The sequence below is a fragment of the Eurosta solidaginis genome, unplaced genomic scaffold (genome assembly GCF_040869045.1).
Source record: "Eurosta solidaginis isolate ZX-2024a unplaced genomic scaffold, ASM4086904v1 ctg00001151.1, whole genome shotgun sequence".
Lineage (NCBI taxonomy): Eukaryota > Metazoa > Arthropoda > Insecta > Diptera > Tephritidae > Eurosta > Eurosta solidaginis.
This window is the reverse complement of record NW_027136972.1, coordinates 367,277-391,317: the sequence shown is the minus strand read 5'-3', so window position 1 is coordinate 391,317 and position 24,041 is coordinate 367,277.

Here is a 24,041-nt window from a genome sequence, read left to right as displayed (position 1 = left end):
CCATAAAGGTGGACCAGCGTGACTCTAGAATTTGTTTGTACGATATGGGTATCATATGAAAGGTGTCAATGAGTATTTTAAAAGGGCGTGGGCCTTAGTTCTATAGGTGGACGCCTTTTATTAGTTTTAATCGATTAGTGTAAGGAGGAAGATTATACGGAGAGTCCCATTGAAGATTTCTAAAGGCGAAAAGTAAAAACTGTTTTTGAATTGATTCTAGTCTATCCACATGAACTTATTCCAAATTATCGATCCATATTCTAATATCGGCCTCACCAATGATGTAAAAAGGGTTTTTGTAACGCAAGGATCACTAAACTCCTTTGCCCATCTTTTCACAAATGCTAAAACTCCTCTCGCTTTATTGACTGTGGCATTAATATGAGGGTTGAAACTAAGTTTGCAATTCATTGTAACTCCCAAGTCGACAAAACCATCAACGCTTTCCAGAGTTTGGCCATTAATTGTGTAGGAAGCTGGCTGTATGTTCCCACGTGAAAAACACATGGATTTACATTTTTCTATGTTGAGAGGCATAAAATTCGCATTGCACCAAGTAACTAAGTAAATTTAAATCCGCCTGGAGTACAGAACGTTCTTCAACCGACGCGTATGACTTAAAAAGTTTTACGTCGTCGGCATACATTAAAATTTTAGAATATTTTATAGTTGTGGAAACATCGTTTATAAAGATCAAAAACAGAATAGGACCGAGATGGCTGCCCTGAGGCACACCGGAGGGAACATCGATGACATTCGAACAAATTTTTTTAAAAATGACTCTTTGAGTTCTACCGCAAAGATAGGAGGAGATCCAGCGAGTTAAGCCAGGTTGAAAACCAAGCAATTCGAGTTTATAAACAAGTAATGAGTGGCGTACTTTGTCGAATGCTTTGCTGAAATCAGTGTATATAACTTCGGTATGATGATTGTTTCTAAACTAAAGACGTGAGTTGTAAATTCAAGCAAATTGGTTGTGGTTGATTTGGCTCTACAAAAGCCATGCTGAGAACTATCTATCAATGTAGAAATCGAAAATGTAAGGTGATTAGTAACGATTGCTTCGAAAAGCTTAGGGATAGCGGAGAGCTTTGCTATTCCACGATAGTTTTCAATAGACGACTTGCTTCCTTTTTTATGTAGTGGGATAAGAAAAGATTCCTTCCAAGCCGTCGAGAAAATGCCATTTTTTAAAGAGAGGTTAAACAGATCAGTAAGGGGCTGGTAAATGTATTCCGCACATTTTTTAAGAAAACATGTTGGGATCAAATCGGGACCGTATTTGAAGGATTCTTTTAGTGTCTTTAGATGTAGTAGAACATCTTCAGGCAGCAAATGTGGGGCATATATTGAGTTACTAGAATGGAGCTCATACGGATAATTTGTAGGTGATGAATCAACCACAGCAGAGTAATTATAGTGAATGAATTGAGCGAAGAAGTTTGCAATCTCTTGATCGTCGCTGGAAATGCTATTTCTAAACTTCATGGCAGAAGGAAATCCGTTAGTTCTGCGTTTAGAATTTACGAAATCATAAAAAGACTTCGGGTGGCAAATAATGTTTCTTTTAATTTTACATATGTAAGCTTTATAACACTTTTTATTAAGTTCAAAATATTTATGACGGAAAAAAGCGTACTGTGCACAATGAGAATGTAAACCGGTTCTCTTATATAATTTGAATAAACGTGATTTCTAATTTTTTAAAGCTTTTAAATCTTTAGTAAACCAGGCTTGCACTGGTTCAATGTACGAGCATTTGCGTTTGGGCACATGTTTTTCAAATAAAGTATAAATGGTTTTATTAAAATGTAAAACGTTTTCCTCTACATCCTCTTTATATCGAGGCCAAGTTATCTCAGAAAGCCCTTTATTTAAATTGTTGAAATTAGTTTTGGAAAAATCAAAGCATCTGGTAGAGACACATGTTTTGTTAGTGCAGCCGACTTCGTTGCTTATGATTTCGTAAGTTATCTCAAGAGAAGGATGGTAAGCGTCTTCTGGCAAAACAAGAGGTTCACACCGATTTATAGAGAATTTAGATATGTCGTCAACAAATGCTAAGTCTAAGAATTTTCCATACTTATTTGGAAAGAAGTTCATCTGATTAAGGCAAATATCAGTAAATCCATCCAAAAAGTCATTGTTATGCATCTTGGATGATACGGGGACAATATTGTGATCAACGGTATTCCAAGATATATGTGGCAGGTTAAAGTCGCCTAAAACAATCATTGAGTCCGTGGACTTTATCATCGAATTGACTGATCGTAACAGTGAAATATCTTGCATATACACTGATAGATCAGAAGGCGGTGGAATATAGCAAACGGCTAAGTAAATATGACCCCTGTCTAGTAAGATTCGGATGCATTTAATCTCGATGGAATCAACTTCGGCTAAATTAACATTTTCAGATGGAATTGAAGAATGTACAGCTAGCAAGACACCACCTCCGGTCCTATTTAAGCGATCATTTCTATAGGTCTGATACTCACCACAAAAAATTTCGGAATTTAAAACATTGGGTTTCAGCCATATTTCGGTAAAAGCAATAATATTATAGTTGCAGTGAATGGTTTTCAAATATAAGTCAGTTAATTTAGTATTTAAGCCTCTAACGTTTTGATAGTAAATGCTTAAGCAAGATATTAAATTAAGTTTTTTGGATCGGAACTTTGAGGAGGAATTTTTGCTACATTTTCAGTAATCTCAATAGTCTTATGCACAAATTCGCGAACAAAAGCCCCTGGCGGCCAAAATGCGCTGTCCAAAAGTTTATCAAAATCTTCTGAGTAGACATCAATTCTAAATGAAGAAATGTTCCTTTCGTAATTAAATTTAAATTTTCTTAAAGTCATGCCGTCAGCCTTAATTTTCGAAGTGACATAAGACTTGATATCCTCAACGGAAGTGTCTTTGTCAAAGCGAGATACAAAAATCGATTTTTTGAGCGGGACTACAACCAGCTTCTTAGCCGGTGCTACTGAATAAGAAGTCACGGATTGAGAAGTTACAGTTCCAGAAGTTACCGTTTGAGGCTCTAAGGTTTTTTCCGCGGCCTTAGAAGTGGACGGAACCACAGCTTGCGGATTAGGGGAAGCCAAGTCTATGAGCTCCACTTGCGGAAGATTAATGTTCTGAGCAGGATTAAGATTCAAAGCATTAGGTGTGTCTTCAGAATGTTTTTGATTATTATCGCGGTTGTCTTTTTTTCTATTTAAACAATGCGGTAACTCATCCAAACACTTGAAGGATTTGAACAAGCTATCGTATTGATTGAACTTTTCCGTGATTATGGAAAACTCTTTAGCAATATCAGAAAACGCATTTCGTGTTTGTCTAAACAGTTTAAATAGGTCAACCTCAGTTAATCTGCATTTAATGCATGACCAACGTACTCCCTTCTCCCCATCATTGAGAGTGTCAACAACTCTAGCCGTCAGTCCCGCGCACTTTCCATGGGCGAGCCCATCGCAAAGCCAGCAAGAGACAAAACGTTCGGATTCGCTTTTTACCTGACAGTTTTTGAAAATGTAAGTCATTTTTTATAGAAAGGTGAAAAGAAACTAGTATAATAATATAGAAATGGTAGAGATACGTTTGTAAATTACAAAGAAAAAACAGTTGAAATAGCACTGAAAATGAGAAAGGTTATATATAAAGCAACTCTGAAAGTTTGGGAACTTAGCGGTAGCTAGCAGTTTTAGAGTCACTGTCACTTGACACTTAAAAAGCGACGAAAACAGCTGCGAAGACAGTAAATTGCGAGAAAAACAAGAACTGTGCGCACAAAAACAATTGCAAGGTGAAAAGGTGCCAATCAAAAATTGCAACAAAAACACAAATGCACAATGACTCGGCAAACACAAAATGAATAATAAGAAATTGATTAAAAACTTTAGAAAATCACAAAATCTTAACTTTTCAAAGCAAACCAATTGTATTATAATGAACTCTAGGTTTTCGCACTTATTTTTGTCACAAACTAGTATTACAATTTAGATATTATAATTTAAAACTCGCAAAATAAAAACAGCAAAATAAAATGCAACTTCACAGCTATAATGACGTTTGCTTAGTTCTATATGTGGACGCCTTTTCGAGATATCGCCATAAAAGTGGACCAGGGGTGGCTCTAGAATTTGTTTGTATGATATCGGTATCAAATGAAAAGTGTTGATGGGTATTTTAAAAGGGAGTGGTGGTAGTTGTATATGTGAAGGCGCTTTCGAGATATTGACCAAAATGTGGACCAAGGTGACCCAGAACATCATCTGTCGGGTCCCGCTTCTTTATTTATATATGTAATACCACGAATAGTATTCCTGCCAAGATTCCAAGGGCTTTTGATTTCGCCCTGCAGAACTTTTTCATTTTCTTCTACTTAATATGGTAGGTGTCACACCCATTTTGCAAAGTTTTTTTCCAAAGTTATATTTTGCGTCATTAACTAATCCAATTACCATGTTTCATCCCTTTTTTCGTATTTGGTATAGAATTATGGCATTTTTTTTATTTTTCGCAACTTTCGATATTGAAAAATGTGGGCGTGGTCATAGTCGGATTTCAGCCATTTTTTACACCAATACAAAGTGAGTTCAGATAAATACGTGAACTGAGTTTAGTGAAGATATATCGATTTTTGCACAAGTTATCGTGTTAAGGGCCGAGTGGTAGGATAGACGGTCGACTGTGCATAAAAACTGGGCGAGGCTTCAACCGATTTCGCCCTTTTTCGCAGAAAACAGTTATCGTCCTAAAATCTAAGCTCCTACCAAATTTCACAAAGATTGGTAAATTTTTGTTCGACTTATAGCATTAAAAGTATCCTAGACAAATTAAATGAAAAAGGGCGGAGCCACGCCCATTTTGAAATTTTCTTTTATTTTAGAATTTTATTATACCGTATCATTACTAGAGTCGAATTTTGACATAATTTACTTATATACTGTAAAGATATTAAATTTTTTGTAAAGATTTGACTTTAAAAACATTTTTTTTAAGTGGGCGTGGCCGTTCTCCGATTTTGCTAATTTTTATTAAGCATACATATAGTAATAGGAGTACCGTTCCTTCTAAATTTCATCATGATATCTTCAACGTCTGCCAAATTACAACTTGCAAAGCTTTTATATTACCTTCTTTTAAAAGTGGGCGGTGCCACGCCCATTGTCCAAGATTTTACTAATTTTCTATTCTGCGTCATAAGTTCAACTCACCTGCCATCGCTTTATCCATCTTTGGTAATGAATTATCGCACTTTTTCGGTTTTTCGAAATTTTCGATATCGAAAAATTGGGCGTGGTTATAGTCCGATATCGTTTATTTTAAATAGCGTTCTGAGATGAGTGCCCAGGAACCCACATACCAAATTTCATCAAGATACCTCAAAATTTACTCAAGTTATCGTGTTAACGGACGGACGGACGGACATGGCTCAATCAAATTTTTTTTCGATACTGATGATTTTGATGTATGGAAGTCTATACCTATCTCGATTCCTTTATACCTGTACAACCAACCGTTATCCAATCAAAGTTAACATACTCTGTGAGCTCTGCTCAACTTAGTATAAAAATTAGAAAAAAAAATTTTTAAATGGGCGTGGCACCGTCCACTTGTAAAAAAATCCATTTTATAAATATTATTAATCATAAATCAAAAATCGTTAAACCTATCGTACGAGAGGTTGCCTCTATATAAGGAATGCTCTGAAGAAAAATTAACGAAATCGGTTAAGGACCACGCCCACTTCTATATAAAAGATTTTTAAAATAGTCGTGGACGAATAAAATAAGTTATATCTTTGCAAATTATTCGTCGTTTCATCAACTTTGCCATTTTTCATGGTATTTTCATCCACAATATATTTATATTTTCCTACTTAAAGGCTTCTTATGCGACATGTTTTGGCATATGTACATATGACATTTTAATTTATACATAACTTGAAATATGATCAGCTTAAATCAAATTTTTATATGTATATCTCGCAAATTTATTTTACAACTAATGTAGTTACTAACATTCTCGCATATCATACTCATAAATATTGTTCAGGAAAATTTAAGCGAAATTGATACTCTCTAATTCATTTCTTAATTAAAGTAGTTTCTGATATTCGCATACACATAATAGACGTAGATTTAAATGAAATTGATACACATGCATTTTGGATTTTTTCGCATCAATTTAAATTTTCTACTAACATTTTCACAAATTCGATACAAATCGAAAAAGTGAAATTGGTGGTGCATGTACATATACTCAGCTGAGAGCTTTGGAGAGAAATAAGGGAAAATCACCATGTAGGAAAATGAACTTAGGGTAACCCTGGAATGTGTTTGTATGACATGGGTATCAAATGGAAGGTATTAAAGAGTATTTTAAGAGGGAGTAGGCCATAGTTCTATAGGTGGACGCCATTTCGGGATATCGCCATAACGGTGGACCAGAGGCGACTCTAGAATACGTTTGTACGATATGGGTATCAAATGAAAGGTGTTAATAGTTATTTAAAGGGGAGTGGGCCTTAGTTCTATAGGTGGACGCCTTTTTGAGATATCGCCATAAAGGTGGACCAGGGGTGTGACTCAAGAATGTGTTTGTACGATATGGTTATCAAATGAAAGGTGTTGACGAGTATTTTAAAAGGGAGTGGGCCTTAGTTCTATAGGTAGACGCCTTTTCGATATATCGCCATAAAGGTGGACCAGGGGTGACTCTAGAATGTGCTTGTGCGATATGGGTATCAAATGAAAGGTGTTAATGAGTATTTTAAAAGGGAGTGGGCCTTAGTTCTATAGGTCTACGCCTTTTCGAGATATCGCCATAAAGGAGGACCAGGGGTGACTCTAGAATGAGTTTTTACGATATGGATATCAAATGAAAGGTGTTAATGAATATTTTCAAAGAGAGTGGGCCTTAGTTCTATAGGTGGACGCCTTTTCGAGATATCGCCATAAAGGTGGACCAGGGGTGTGACTCAAGAATGTGTTTGTACGATATGGTTATCAAATGAAAGGTGTTGACGAGTATTTTAAAAGGGAGTGGGCCTTAGTTCTATAGGTAGACGCCTTTTCGATATATCGCCATAAAGGTGGACCAGGGGTGACTCTAGAATGTGCTTGTGCGATATGGGTATCAAATGAAAGGTGTTAATGAGTATTTTAAAAGGGAGTGGGCCTTAGTTCTATAGGTCTACGCCATTTCGGGATATCGCCATAACGGTGGACCAGAGGCGACTCTAGAATACGTTTGTACGATATGGGTATCAAATGAAAGGTGTTAATAGTTATTTAAAGGGGAGTGGGCCTTAGTTCTATAGGTGGACGCCTTTTTGAGATATCGCCATAAAGGTGGACCAGGGGTGTGACTCTAGAATGTGCCTGTACGATATGGGTATCAAATGAAAGGTGTTAATGAGTATCTTAAAAGGGAGTGTGCCTTAGTTCTATAGGGGACGCCTTTTCGATATATCGCCATAAAGGTGGACCAGGGGTATAATGTGTTTGTATGGTATGGGTATCAAATTAAAGGTATTAATGAGGGTTTTAAAAGGGAGTGGCCCTTACTTGTATATGTGAAGGCTTTTTCGAGATATCGACCAAAATGTGGGCCAGGATGACTCAGAACATCATCTGTCGGGTACAGCTAATTTATTTATATATGTAATACCACGAACAGTATTCCTGCGAAAATTCCAAGGGCTTTTGATTTCGCCCTACAGAACTTTTTCATTTTCTTCTCCTTAATATGATAGGTGTCACACCCATTTTACAAAGTTTTTTCTAAAGTTATATTTTGCGCCAATAAACCAATCCAATTGCCATGTTTCATTCCTTTTTCAAATTTGGTATAGAATTATGGCATTTTTTTTATTTTTCGTAATTTTCGATATCGAAAAAGTGGGCGTGGTCATAGTCGGATTTCGGCCATTTTTTATACCAAGACAAAGTGAGTTCAGATAAGTACGTGATCTAAGTTTAGTAATGATATATCGATTTTTGCTCAAGTTATAAAAACTGGGTGTGGCTTCAACCGATTTCGCCCATTTTCACAGAAAACAGTTATCGTCATAGAATCTATGCCCTACCAAATTTCACAAGTATTGGTGAATTTTTGTTCGACTTATGGTATTAAAAGTATTCTAGACAAATTAAATGAAAGAGGGCGGAGCCACGCTCATTTTGAAATTTTCTTTTATTTTTGTATCTTGTTGCACCATATTATTACTGGAGTTGAACGTTGACAAAATTTATTTATATACTGTAAAGATATTCAATTTTTTGTTAAAATTTGACTTGTAAATTTTTTTTTTAAAAGTGGGCGTGGTCGTCATCCGATTTTGCAAATTTTTATTTAGTAGGAGGAGTAACGTTCCTGCCAAATTTCATCACGATATCTTCAACGACTGCCAAATTAAAGGTTGCAAAAGTTTTAAACTACCTTATTTTAAAAGTGGGCGGTGCCACGCCCATTGTCCACAATTTTATTAATCTTCAATTCTGCGTCATAAGATCAACCTATCTACCAATTTCCGTCGCTTTATCCGTCTATGGTAATGAATTATCGCACTTTTCCGGTTTTTCGAAATTTTCGATCTCGAATGACGCGTGGTCATAGTCCGATTTCGTCGATCAACAATAACAACAACGATAATTGTGTTTTAAATAAAAATTAGCAAAATCGGTTGATGGACACGCTCACTTTTTAAAAAAAAATTTGTAAGTCAAATTTTAACAAAAAATTTTATATCTTTACAGTATATAAGTAAATTATGTCAACATTCAACTCCAGTAATGATATGGTGCAACAAAATACAAAAATAAAAGAAAATTTCAATATGCGCGTGGCTCCGCCCTTTTTCATTTAATTTGTCTAGGATACTTTTAACGCCAAAGGTCGAACAAAAATTAACCAATCCTTTTGAAATTTGGTAGGGGAGTAGATTTTATGATGTTAACTGGCGAAATCGGTTGATGCCACGCCCATTTTTTATACACAGTCGACCGTCTGTTCCTCCGCTCGGCCGTTAACACGATAACTTGAGCAAAAATCGATATATCTTTACTAAACTTAGTTCACGTACTTATCGGAACTCACTTTATCTTGTTATAAAAAATGTCCGAAATCCGACTATGACCACGCCCACTTTTTCGATATCGAAAACTACGAAAAATAAAAAAATGCCATAATTCTATGCCACATATGAAAAAAGGGATGAATCATTTTAATTGGATTGGTTTATTGACGCAAAATATAACTTTGGAAAAAACTTTGTAAAATGGGTGTGACACCTACGATATTAAGTAGAAGAAAATGAAAAAGTTCTGTAGGGCGAAATCAAAAGCCCTTGGAATCTTGGCAGGAATACTGATCGTGATATTACATATATACATAAGTTAGCTGTACCCGACAGATGATGTTCTGGGTAACCCTGGCCAACATTTTGGTCGACATCGCGAAAACTCCTTCACATATACAACTAAGGGCCACTCCCTTTTAAAACCCTCACTAATACCTTTAATTTGATGCCCATATCGAACAAGCACATTCTAGAGTAATCCCTGGTCCACCTTTATGGCGATATTGCGAAAAGATGTTGACCTATAGAACTAAGGACCACTCTCTTTTAAAATACTGTTTAATACCTTCCATTTGATACCCATGTAATACAAACACATCCCAGGGTTACCCTAGGTTAATTTTCCTACATGGTGATTTTTCCTTATTTTGTCTCCAAAGCTCCCAGCTGAGTATGTAATGTTCGCTCACACCCGAACTTAGTCTTCCTTACTTGTTTTGATGAAAACGGTGCGTCCGTGAAAATTCTAAAATGAATGTTTTTTTTGTGCAACGGTGCCGCCATCACGTTACACAATTATAATAAACATTAAATTGCAATAAATATATTTTAATTGGCGCAAGACAATCGAAAAATAGATCGGGCTTCTCTCCTGTATATCGTATATTGTAGCACACCCGGTACAAAACAAAAAAAAATTTTAAGCCAAAATTTAATTGATGGTTCACAGGGAATACAATTCAACTCACTTTCAAGTAATTCTATAAAATATATGCCAACATTCAATACAAAATTCAAGTAAAACGGATTCAATTTAGGTGTTAAAATCATTTCAAATTTCTTTTCCATTCAAATTTGTTCATATTCATAACTCAAACTTGCAAATTTTTCTTAATTCAAATTAGTTTACAAAAATCATTTCAACTTTTTTTATTCATTCCAATTTTTTAATATCCAAACATCTAAAGCTCTCACACCTTTTTCTTCTGCTAATGTCAAATTTCGAAACAAAATTCAAAGAATTGGGGGAACAGTTTTTTAAAATTAAAAAACATGTTTTACATACAGGTCGTGATTTACCGACAAGGGAAGAGAAGTTAGATGTATATAAAATTCTTTAATTGAGGCATATAATAACATTTTAGTAGAGGTAAATGGTCAGTTTGAAAACCGACCTAGGCCAGTTGCTGTGAATAAAAGTTTATCACGTTGTGGGGAAGAATTAATTAAATGTTTTAAAAAACTCAACTGCACAGTTAAAGTACCAACCAACTACAGCGACTTAGTTCTAGTTAACATTTTTGTGTCAAATACTGATCGGGAAGAAAAAGAATCCTTCGACGCACACAAAATCGATTCTGAGGAAGAAGAAAAATTCTCTGACCAAGCACAGCCAGAAACACTCGATAGTCGTATCGGTAAACAAAGTTGTTCTTTATCTCATACTGAAAATATTCCATTACAAGAAAACTTCTGTGGTTTCGATAACCCAGTCTTTACATCAAACAACTCTTTAAGGCTTTTAACAACTTTTTCCTATTCCAACCAATTTCGTAGTAATTTTCCAGAACCAACAATAATCGCTACCACAGAGCAAAATAAACATTTTATTGGAACGTGTGACCCCCAGCGGGTTAGGAGGTTAGGATATACCCGCGGTAGGTTTGCCTGTCGTAAAAGGCGATTAAAATACCAGATGCAAGGGGTTATGTAGCGCAATCTTTTCAGGTTGCAACCGCAATATATAGCTTCTCAAAACCCAATTGTCAACCTCACCTTCGAGCGGGGGATCCCGTTTCTCCAACAGACGAGGCTCTGGCGACACCAAGCTCCTCATAGAACATTGGGGTGGGGAGGGAAGGATGGCCTGAAGGCTTAATGTGGCCATATAAATCGTTCCCGAGATGGTCGGGCTAGCACCTTAATGGAACTGTGTTACCGGGGCGTATCGGATCTGTATCCGGCAAAGGACCATCACATCGATAACACTCCCCAAAGCTTTCGGGGAGCAACCTTATCGCTACAACAACAGCAACAACAACATTGAGACGTGTGCTCCCGTATTCAGGGAAAACTATAACGGTGACCCATTAGCGCTAGAGTCCTTCATAGATAAAATTGAACTAGTAGAAGGCTTTACAGATCCAGATCTCACACCAAATTTTATTTCATTTGTTAAATCGAAGCTCGAAGGGAAAGAAAGAGAAGCAATTCCGACAAATATAACATCTATCCAAGAAATTATAGATGCGTTTAGAAGTCTAATAAAGCTAGACAATTCAAAAGTCGTTGCAGGAAAAATAGCTTCACTAACAGTTACCAACAATAATTTAACCGAGTTTGCTAAACGCATAGAGGAATTATCTGATGCTTTAGAGAGGTCTCTAATTATCGAGGGCATGTCAAAAGCCAAAGCGCACGAGATGGCAGTCGAACAGTCAGTAAACGTTTGTAGGCTAAATACGCGATAACACTTAGTCAAAGCAACTCTGGCATCAACCTCTTTTAGTGACGCAAAAGACGTCGTAGCAAAAATGAATGTCGAACAAAACAATCAGGTTACATAAAGTTAGGTATTAACTTTTCGATCAAGGTTTAACAATCAAAATAATTTTCGCAACAACAATAGAGGAAATAACTACTACATCAACACTAATATATACAATAGCAATTTCAATAGGTTCAATAACAATCATAATTTCAATAGGTACAACAACAACAATAACGGTAGATCCAACAATAACAATCAGAATGAGCAAAACAACAATTATAGGGAAAACAACGACAACCGAAGCAATGGTAATTCTCGTAACACCAGCAACAGTCAAAATAGGTTAGAAAACAGAACCAACACTAATACCGGAAGTTCAAATACCCAAAATAATGCAAACGTTCGCTCTTTAAACTTGGAAGCCCCTCAGCAGCGAACACTGAGGGACGACGAGATAAGCGAATAAATACGAAACATGTTTTTTGTCTGAATTTAAATTACTCGAATTTTGTCGAAATTTATATAAACGGATCTAAACTATTCACATTTTTACTAGATACACAGGCTGATATTTCTTTGATTAAAATTTCGAGTCTCAAATAGCAAATTTCCATTAACTCTGACGATATAGTTAATATCACTGGTGTAACGTCAAACTCTGTTCCTACTTTAGGTAAAATAAACATAGACCTACATTTTCCTAATAATCCAGTTGAACAGAGCTTACATGTGGTAAACGATGACTTCAATATTCCATCAGATGGTATACTGGTCAAAGACTTTCTTCACTATAACAAATGTGTAATAAATTATTCAAATAATAGCATCTCAGCAGATATGTGTATTATACCACCAAGATGCGAAGTTTTTCGAATTTTCGACTTAGGTCACTCAACAACTCAACTTTTCGTTGAATCTGAAGAAATACAAAAAGGCGTATTTACCGCAAGATGCATTACAAACTCCAATAACCAAGTCATAAAATTAATTAATACCACAAGCGATGTACAATTCGTACACGAAAATTCTATTAAAACGGAAAACCTAGCAAATTATCAAGTCTATGTAATCGACAAAACTAAGTCAGATGAGAAACGAGTTAATGAAATAACTTCGATTTTAAAAAATCAAACTCCCAAAGATGCACCATCTGAACTTTTAGATATCTGCATACAATATGCTGACATATTCGCGCTTGACAACGAGCAGAAGTTACGGGTAACTGACAACGAACCAGTGTATACAAAGAATTATCGTCTAGGGAAGAAATTAACAAACAAGTTACAAAATTACTAGAAAATTATTTAATCGAAGCTATTCTAACTACAACATTTCTCTTATCCTAGTTCCTAAAAGTTACAAGGCTGCGAATTAATACATATTCATATGGTTCTATTCTGAACTAATCTTCGTTTAAGAATAGCAAAAAGGATACAGAGGCTAACACCAAGGACCTTGAGCGGGTAATAATGCAGTTTTCCTTCAGATATGGGAATTTCCCTACTGTCTATTTTAAAATAAAGATAGAACAATAAAAATACGATTGGTTCAAAACTATTTTTCTCTAAGATTAAACTTAAATTTTTTGCCTATGACCCTTTTCAAAGTCATTTATATAAAAGTGGGCGTGGTCCTTAACCAATCTTATCCATTTTTACTAGAAATATTTCCTGCTATAAGGAAAATATGTGTACCCAATTTTGTACGATATGTAAATTTTTCTTCGAGTTATAGCTCCCGAAACACTGAAAATTGCTTAGACAAAAAAGGAGCGGTGCCACACTCATTTTCACAAATTTTTGTGTTTTCCAATTTAATGTTATAATTCAATTTAGAAAGTAAAATTATATTGATTCTATTTTAGTCTACGACCCTTTTAAAAATCTTTTATATAAAAGTGGGCGTGGTCTTTAACCGATCCAATCTTATCCATTTTTACTAGAAATATTTCCTGCTTTAAGGAAAATTTGTGTACCCAATTTTGTTACGATCCGTTAATTTTTCTTCGAGTTATGGCTCCCGAAACATAGAAAATTGCTTAGTCATAAAAGGGGCGGTGCCACGCCCATTTTTTAAATTTTAAGATTTTCCTATTTATTGTTATAAATCCATTTGGGAAATGAAATACCATTGATAAAAAGCTATTTTTGCAAAGATATAGCTTATTTTATTCGTTCACGACCCTTTTAAAAATCTTTTATATAAAAGTGGGCGTTGTCCTCAACCGATTTCGTTAATTTTTCTTCAAAGCATTCCTTATAGTAAAGAAAACCTCTCTGCCGAATTTTGTTGCGATAGGTTTAACGATTTTTGATTTATGATTAATAATATTTGTAAACTTGATTTTATCACAAGTGGGCGGTGCCACGCCCGTTTTAAAATTTTTTTTCAAATTTTTATCACGAGTCTCAATATCAGTCCACACGTCAAATTTCAACATTCTATGTGTATTATTTACTAAATAATCAGGTTTTATGAGTTTTCCAAAATGTTATATATATAAAAAGTGGGCGTGGTTATCATTTCGCTCATTTTCAATACCAATCTATTCTGGGTCCAGATAAGCTCGTGTACTAAATTTGGTGAAGATATCTCAATATTTACTCAAGTTATCGTATTAACGGGCAGACGGACGGACGGTCGAACATGACTCAATCACATCTTTTTTCGATACTGATTATTTTGATATATAGAAGTCTATAACTATCTCCATTCCTTTATACCTGTACAACCAATCGTTATCCAATCAAAGTTATAATACCCTGTGTAAAAGTACAGTGCAATTTTAAACATTGTGTTTTATTTAACCACGGCCTTTAAGCTCATTATTAGCCGTGTTTTTTAACACGCGCGTATACGTTTCGTTTGCGCGTGTTAAAAAACGCCTATCTTCGCTTAGATAATGCTTAGGAGACCCATCTAGCGGCTGTGGTAAAACAACTAGCTACAGCAACAGGGTGTACCGAAAAGCGGAGACGCAACGCTCTGATGGCCATAGGGTATAACATATAGCTGAATCAGTTGCGATGAATTGTGGACACACATATAATACATAGAATTAGTGTACAGGGTGAAACAAAGACACATATTTCAGTTACATCTGAGTATAATGCCTATTGAAATTTAGTAGGACAAAATTTATGCGCAGCAATTTCAGAGGTGTATTTATAGTTTGTCTCTTAGCAGTCAATATAAAGTTTAAGCGTAAACGGATATACGCGTGTTAAAAAACACGGCTATTATTAACATAACATAAACGTATAACGCTATAAAAATTACCAAAAATGTTCAAACGGAGAGCACACCAAAAGAACGGAAACACTTTTAAGGTGTACCAAACCATCAAACACAAATATAATACACGGACCAGCAGGTACATCAAACGATACCAGCAAAAAACACAACAAATTATTAAAATATCAGAGTCGACCAAATTTTTGGAGAGGTGCAAGCGAAGTGGAATAACACCAAACATTTTTTGAGAGATGCAACAAAAAATATTATGTACATCATAAAAAACAACACCAATAATTGCAGAATTCCACGTAAGTTCACAAACAAAGTTTTCACATTCATTAATCAAGTGGATTCGAAGCTTTTAAATATGATAATATGTATCAAACATGACCTCCTAAGACAAAACAGAAGGGAGGCAAATAGACTGTGAACAGAAATCAACAACACTCTTAATTCTCACCATTCAACCAAATTCTAGGAAAGTGAAAATATACTGTTGGATAACCTCACAAGTAATATTAAACAGAGACAAACAAAAAAGTACGAAAAACTAAGACAACAAGAGAAGGAAAAACTGAATATTTGGGTTGTACCACAATGGTTCCGAAATACCACACAAACTGAAATACCACATGGTATACAATCGCTGTTATCCCTGGGCCCGAAATATGCCCTCTCGACCGAAAACAAGAAATTTCCTCTATTTAAGTTTATAGAAAACATTATACAAACTGTGAAAGATAAGGAATCACAAGAAGTGGAAGAAACAACTTCACGACACTGATACACGACCATCTAAAGAACAATACGATTCCCACACGAGACAAATTCACACGCAAAATACTGTAAGAGACAAAACGGTTCCTCAAACCCAACAAACAATTACTTGTACTCAATGCTGACAAGCGCAACGTTACAGTGGTGATAGAGAAAAACGAATACGATACAAAGATTCAGACACTGGTGAACGACATCTCTACCTGCAAAGTTTTATAACGCGATCCGACGAACAAGCTACAAGACAAAAACAAAGAGATTGTTAAAAGAATGTTCAACAGCGTTGCCATAGATATCCAAGAAAAGAAAAACCTACTGTGTAAAATCTATGGGTTACCAAAAATTCATAAAGAAGGTATATACACTCCGACCTATTTGTTCATCTATCGACTCAACAGAATTTAAGAGTAAGGTCAATGGCACATATATTCATGATGACGAATCCTTGTTTTCTTGGACGTAGTCTCCTTGTTCCCAAGCATTCCGGTTGATTTAGCCATTGAAATAACATCATCAAAGTGGGAAAACATAAAAGAATATACATCCTCAACAAGGGAACTATTTATCACAATGGTGAAATTTTGCATAAAAGAGAATCGATGCAATGAAAAAATATACGAACAACGTACAGGAATGCCCATGGGCTTACCAGCCAGCTACCAGCAAACCACGTCTACTTACAAAATATGTAGATGACTTATTTGCCAATGTAACAACTGAATAAATTCAAAACGTCCTCAATGAACTCAACACCTACAGCAGAAGCATTAAATTAACAATAGAGGTTGAGAAAGATTGTCAACTACCGTATTTGGACACGTTAATCAATAGGAGAAACAATATTATTTATATATTGATTGGTACAGAAAACCCACAGCTTCGGGATGACTAATTAACTTTTATTTAAAACACGAAAAAAGTACAATATTAAATACCGCCAAAAGCTTCATAAGAATGTACCACAAGAAGAATATCAAGATCATCAAAAAAACTCTAGAGGAAAATGAGTTTCCAAGTAGCTTTGTCAATAACCTGGTCCAAAGTTTCTATACCAGAGCACGTAATGAATGGAAACCCGAAGAAGCAAATAACCAAATATACAAAGCGATAACCTATGTCCCAAGAATAACAGAGAGGATCAAGAAATCGGATTTATATGGCAAAGAAAAGGTCGAAATAGCGTTCACATACAACAATACATTGAAACATATTTACAGCAATACAAAGGACAGAATTCCAAAGGATGGGAAATCCAACGTAATATACAGAATCCCATGAAACGGTGACGGGTCTCCCTTACGTGAGAAAGTATATGTGGTGACAACCAAATTAAAATTAAAGACAAGGATTTTCGGCCATATTTCCAATATTAAACTTAGGAACAACGCTTCGGAAAATAAAACGGCCTTAACGGCCCACTGTAAGGATACGGGCCACTATCCCGATTTCCAGAATGTTACTATATTGGACATACAGAAACAATATAATAAGCGCTTCACCATGGAAATGATCCACATTATGAACACGCATAATGATAAGAGAAATAATTTTAAAAGTGACACAGACCAATGCGCATATGCATATCGCAATTTATTGCTTAAGCAACAACAACATAAAATGCAGGTCTCACGGCGCACATGAGCAGCACTAGCAGCATATTTAGGATCAACAAATAATAATATAGCTCAACTTCGTTCTAGATACTGTAACAGGTTAAACTCTTACCTATCCAGAATCAAACCCGACATACAAAATGTATGCCCGCTTGCAATGTTAATTGTAATGTAGAACCAACGCCTCTAATACCCCTTTCATTATGGTCCACCCCTGTTGAAACAGCAAGTTTCCTTGGACTCCCGTTAGAGGATATTGATGACAATTTGTGATCGGTCGCAGCTGTTAGGTGGCGCGAAGCACTGCTACAACAACAACAACGACATATTCTTTGTTCTATTGTTTGTATCCCTATATATTTGTTTGTACATACTTTTGTTTACACTTACGCACAGTGTTTCGTGTAGAACAAGCTAGCTGGACAAAAACAAAGTTCTTATTCCAAGAAAAGTGTAATGAGAAATGAAAGAAAATAAACAAAATAACGGGATTTGTGCTTTTTTTTTTGATATTTTTGCTCATATATATTGAGTAATTGAAGTAAGAAGGCAGGAGTGGCCGTAAAATGCATTGATTAATTTGCAAAATTCTTGTTGAATATTAAGCTTCATATTTCTTTTAAGTGAACACTTTTGTATAATTTTTTTGATGGATTCTAAGCTCTAAGGTAAGTAAATTTTTATACCTTTCATGAAAATGAAATGGTATATTAATTTCGTCACGAAACCGAAAATTTTAAGTCCTTAAAGGAAAATAGATAGACCCACCATTAAGTATACCGAAATAATCAGGTTGAAGAGCTGAGTTGTTTTAGCCATGTCCGTCTGTCCGTCTGTCTGTTTGTATGCAAACTAGTCCCTCAATTTTTGAGATATCTTGATAAAATTTGGTGAGCAGGTGTATTTGGGTGTCCGATTAGACATTTGTCGGAACCGAACGGATCGGACCACTATAGCATATATCCTCCATACAACCGATTTTTCAGAAAAAGAGGATTTTTGTAATATCTTACCCAATTTAACAGATTGAAGCTTCAAACTTCACCATATACTTTCGTATATTGAACATATTGTTGCCTGAAAAAATTTATGAGATCGGTCGTATATATAGTATATATCCCCCACAACCGATTGTTCAGATAAGGAACTTTTCGTAATTACTGCCCTATTTTAAGAGCTAGAGGCTTCAAATTTCAGCGAACGCTTACGTATATAGCATATATTGTTGTCTGAAAAAATCATAAAGATCGGTGGTATATATAGTATATATATGGTGGTATATATAGTATATATATATAGTATATATATATATATTTTCGCAAATTTTAGCCCCATTTTAACAGCTAGAAGCTTCAAATTTAACCGAATATTTACTTATATAGCATATATTGTTGTCTGAAAAAATCATAGAGATCGGTTGTATATATAGTATATATCTCATACAACCGATTGTTCAGATAAGAAACTTTTCGCAATTTCTACCCCATTTTAACAGCTATAAGCTTCAAATTTCACTGATTGCTTGCGTATATAGCATATATTGTTGTCTGAAAAAATCATAGAGATCGGTTCTATATATAGTATATATCTCATACAACCGATTGTTCAGATAAGAAACTTTTCGCAATTTCTACCCCATTTTAACAGCTAGAAGCTTCAAATTTCACCAACTGCTTACGTGTATAGCATATTTTGATGTCTGAAATAATCATAGAGATCGGTTCTATATATAGTATATATCTCATACAACCGATTGTTCAGATAAGAAACTTTTCGCAATTTCTACCCCATTTTAACAGCTAGAAGCTTCAAATTTCACCAACTGCTTACGTGTATAGCATATATTGATGTCTGAAAAAATCATTGAGATCGGTGATATACATAGTATATATCTCATACAACCGATTGTTCAGATAAGAAACTTTGCGCAATTTCTGCCCCGTTTTAACAGTTAGAAGCTTCAAATTTCACAAAATGCTTTCGTATATAGCATATATTGTTGTCTGAAAAAATCATAGAGATCGGTGGTATATATATTATATACTTCATATAAACTGTCATATTGACCCCTTTTTTACGGCTAGAAGCTTCAAGATTCATCAAATTTCATCAAATAGTTACGTTTACGTCATATATTTTTGAAATACGTGATTCGTAGCCATAGTTTTTACATGCAGACCACAAAAAACCTGAAGCTTTGCATCCTCACACAGATTACCTACCTATTTTTTATTTTATATTTATCTTAAAAATCGTTTAGATATGTTCAAATTTCACCGAATGCTTACGTGTATAGCATATATTGTTGTCTGAGAAAATCATAGATACCGGTGGTATATATAGTATATATCCCATACAACCGATTGTTCAGATAAGAAACTTTGCGCAATTTCTTCCCCATTTTAACAGTTATAAGCTTCAAATTTCACCGATTGCTTACGTATATAGTATGTATTGTTGTGTCAAAAAATCATAGAGATCGGTGATATATATAATATATATATGATGGTATATATAATATATATATATAGTATATATATATTTTTTTTACGATTTCGGCCCCATTTTAACAGCTAGAAGCTTCAAATTTCACCAACTGTTTACGTGTATAGCATATATTGATGTCTGAAAAAATCATTGAGATCGGTGGTACACAAAGTATATATCTCATACAACCGATTGTTCAGATAAGAAACTTTGCGCAATTTCTGCCCCGTTTTAACAGCTAGAAGCTTCAAATTTCACAAAATGCTTACGTATATAGCATATATTGTTGTCTGAAAAAATCATAGAGATCGGTCGTATATATATTATATACTTCATATAAACTGCCATTTTGACCCCTTTTTTACGGCTAGAATCTTCATAATTCATCAAATTTCATCAAATAGTTACGTTTTCGTCATATATTTTTGAAATACGTGATTCGTAGTCATAGTTTTTACACGCAGACCACAAAAAACCTGAAACTTTGCATCCTCACACAAAGTACCTACCTGTTTTTATACCTTTCATGAAAATGAAATGGTATATTAATTTCGTCACGAAACCGAAAATTGTAAGTCCTTAAAGGAAAATAGATAGACCCACCATTAAGTATACCGAAATAATCAGGTTGAAGAGCTGAGTTGTTTTAGCCATGTCCGTCTGTCCGTCTGTCTGTTTGTATGCAAACTAGTCCCTCAATTTTTGAGATATCTTGATAAAATTTGGTGAGCAGGTGTATTTGGGTGTCCGATTAGACATTTGTCGGAACCGACCGGATCGGACCACTATAGCATATATCCTCCATACAACCGATTTTTCAGAAAAAGAGGATTTTTGTAATATCTTACCCAATTTAACAGATTGAAGCTTCAAACTTCACCATATACTTTCGTATATTGAACATATTGTTGCCTGAAAAAATTTATGAGATCGGTCGTATATATAGTATATATCCCCCACAACCGATTGTTCAGATAAGGAACTTTTCGTAATTACTGCCCTATTTTAAGAGCTAGAGGCTTCAAATTTCAGCGAATGCTTACGTATATAGCATATATTGTTGTCTGAAAAAATCATAAAGATCGGTGGTATATATAGTATATATATGGTGGTATATATAGTATATATATATATAGTATATATATATATATTTTCGCAAATTTTAGCCCCATTTTAACAGCTAGAAGTTTCAAATTTCACCGAATATTTACTTATATAGCATATATTGTTGTCTGAAAAAATCATAGAGATCGGTTGTATATATAGTATATATCTCATACAACCGATTGTTCAGATAAGACACTTTTCGCAATTTCTACCCCATTTTAACAGCTATAAGCTTCAAATTTCACTGATTGCTTACGTATATAGCATATATTGTTGTCTGAAAAAATCATAGAGATCGGTTCTATATATAGTATATATCTCATACAACCGATTGTTCAGATAAGAAACTTTTCGCAATTTCTACCCCATTTTAACAGCTAGAAGCTTCAAATTTCACCAAATGCTTACGTGTATAGCATATATTGTTGTCTGAGAAAATCATAGATACCGGTGGTATATATAGTATATATCCCATACAACCGATTGTTCAGATAAGAAACTTTGCGCAATTTCTTCCCCATTTTAACAGTTATAAGCTTCAAATTTCACCGATTGCTTACGTATATAGTATGTATTGTTGTGTCAAAAAATCATAGAGATCGCTTCAAACTTCACCATATACTTTCGTATATTGAACATATTGTTGCCTGAAAAAATTTATGAGATCGGTCGTATATATAGTATATATCCCCCACAACCGATTGTTCAGATAAGGAACTTTTCGTAATTACTGCCCTATTTTAAGAGCTAGAAGCTTCAAATTTCAGCGAATGCTTACGTATATAGCATATATTGTTGTCTGAAAAAATCATAAAGATCGGTGGTATATATAGTATATATATGGTGGTATATATGGTATATATATATAGTATATATATATATATATTTTCGCAAATTTTAGCCCCATTTTAACAGCTAGAAGCTTCAAATTTCACCAACTGCTTACGTCTATAGCATATATTGATGTCTGCAAAAATCATTGAGATCGGTGATATACATAGTATATATCTCATACAACCGATTGTTCAGATAAGAAACTTTGCGCAATTTCTGCCCCGTTTTAACAGTTAGAAGCTTCAAATTTCACAAAATGCTTTCGTATATAGCATATATTGTTGTCTGAAAAAATCATAGAGATCGGTGGTATATATATTATATACTTCATATAAACTGTCATATTGACCCCTTTTTTACGGCTAGAAGCTTCAAGATTCATCAAATTTCATCAAATAGTTACGTTTACGTCATATATTTTTGAAATACGTGATTCGTAGCCATAGTTTTTACATGCAGACCACAAAAAACGTGAAGCTTTGCATCCTCACACAGATTACCTACCTATTTTTATACCTTTCATCAAAATGAAATGGTATATTAATTTCGTCACGAAACCGAAAATTGTAAGTCCTTAAAGGAAAATAGATAGACCCACCATTAAGTATACCGAAATAATCAGGTTGAAGAGCTGAGTTGTTTTAGCCATGTCCGTCTGTCCGTCTGTCCGTCTGTCTGTTTGTATGCAAACTAGTCCCTCAATTTTTGAGATTTCTTGATAAAATTTGATGAGCAGGTGTATTTGGGTGTCCGATTATACATTTGTCGGAACCGACCGGATCGGACCACTATAGCATATATCCTCCATACAACCGATTTTTCAGAAAAAGAGGATTTTTGTAATATCTTACCTAATTTAACAGATTGAAGCTTCAAACTTCACCATATACTTTCGTATATTGAACATATTGTTGCCTGAAAAAATTTATGAGATCGGTCGTATATATAGTATATATCCCCCACAACCGATTGTTCAGATAAGGAACTTTTCGTAATTACTGCCCTATTTTAAGAGCTAGAGGCTTCAAATTTCAGCGAATGCTTACGTATATAGCATATATTGTTGTCTGAAAAAATCATAAAGATCGGTGGTATATATAGTATATATATGGTGGTATATATAGTATATATATATAGTATATATATATATATTTTCGCAAATTTTAGCCCCATTTTAACAGCTAGAAGCTTCAAATTTCACCGAATATTTACTTATATAGCATATATTGTTGTCTGAAAAAATCATAGAGATCGGTTGTATATATAGTATATATCTCATACAACCGATTGTTCAGATAAGAAACTTTTCGCAATTTCTACCCCATTTTAACAGCTATAAGCTTCAAATTTCACCAATTGCTTACGTATATAGCATATATTGTTGTCTGAAAAAATCATAGAGATCGGTTATATATATAGTATATATCTCATACAACCGATTGTTCACATAAGAAACTTTTCGAAATTTCTACCCCATTTTAACAGCTATAAGCTTCAAATTTCACTGATTGCTTACGTATATAGCATATATTGTTGTCTGAGAAAATCATAGAGATCGGTTCTATATATAGTATATATCTCATACAACCGATTGTTCAGATAAGAAACTTTTCGCAATTTCTACCCCATTTTAACAGCTAGAAGCTTCAAATTTCACCAACTGCTTACGTGTATAGCATATATTGATGTCTGAAAAAATCATTGAGATCGGTGATATACATAGTATATATCTCATAAACCGATTGTTCAGATAAGAAACTTTGCGCAATTTCTGCCCCGTTTTAACAGTTAGAAGCTTCAAATTTCACAAAATGCTTTCGTATATAGCATATATTGTTGTCTGAAAAAATCATAGAGATCGGTGGTATATATATTATATACTTCATGTAAACTGTCATATTGACCCCTTTTTTACGGCTAGAAGCTTCAAGATTCATCAAATTTCATCAAATAGTTACGTTTACGTCATATATTTTTGAAATACGTGATTCGTAGCCATAGTTTTTACATGCAGACCACAAAAAACCTGAAGCTTTGCATCCTCACACAGATTACCTACCTATTTTTTATTTTATATTTATCTTAAAAATCGTTTAGATATGTTCAAATTTCACCAAATGCTTACGTGTATAGCATATATTGTTGTCTGAGAAAATCATAGATACCGGTGGTATATATAGTATAT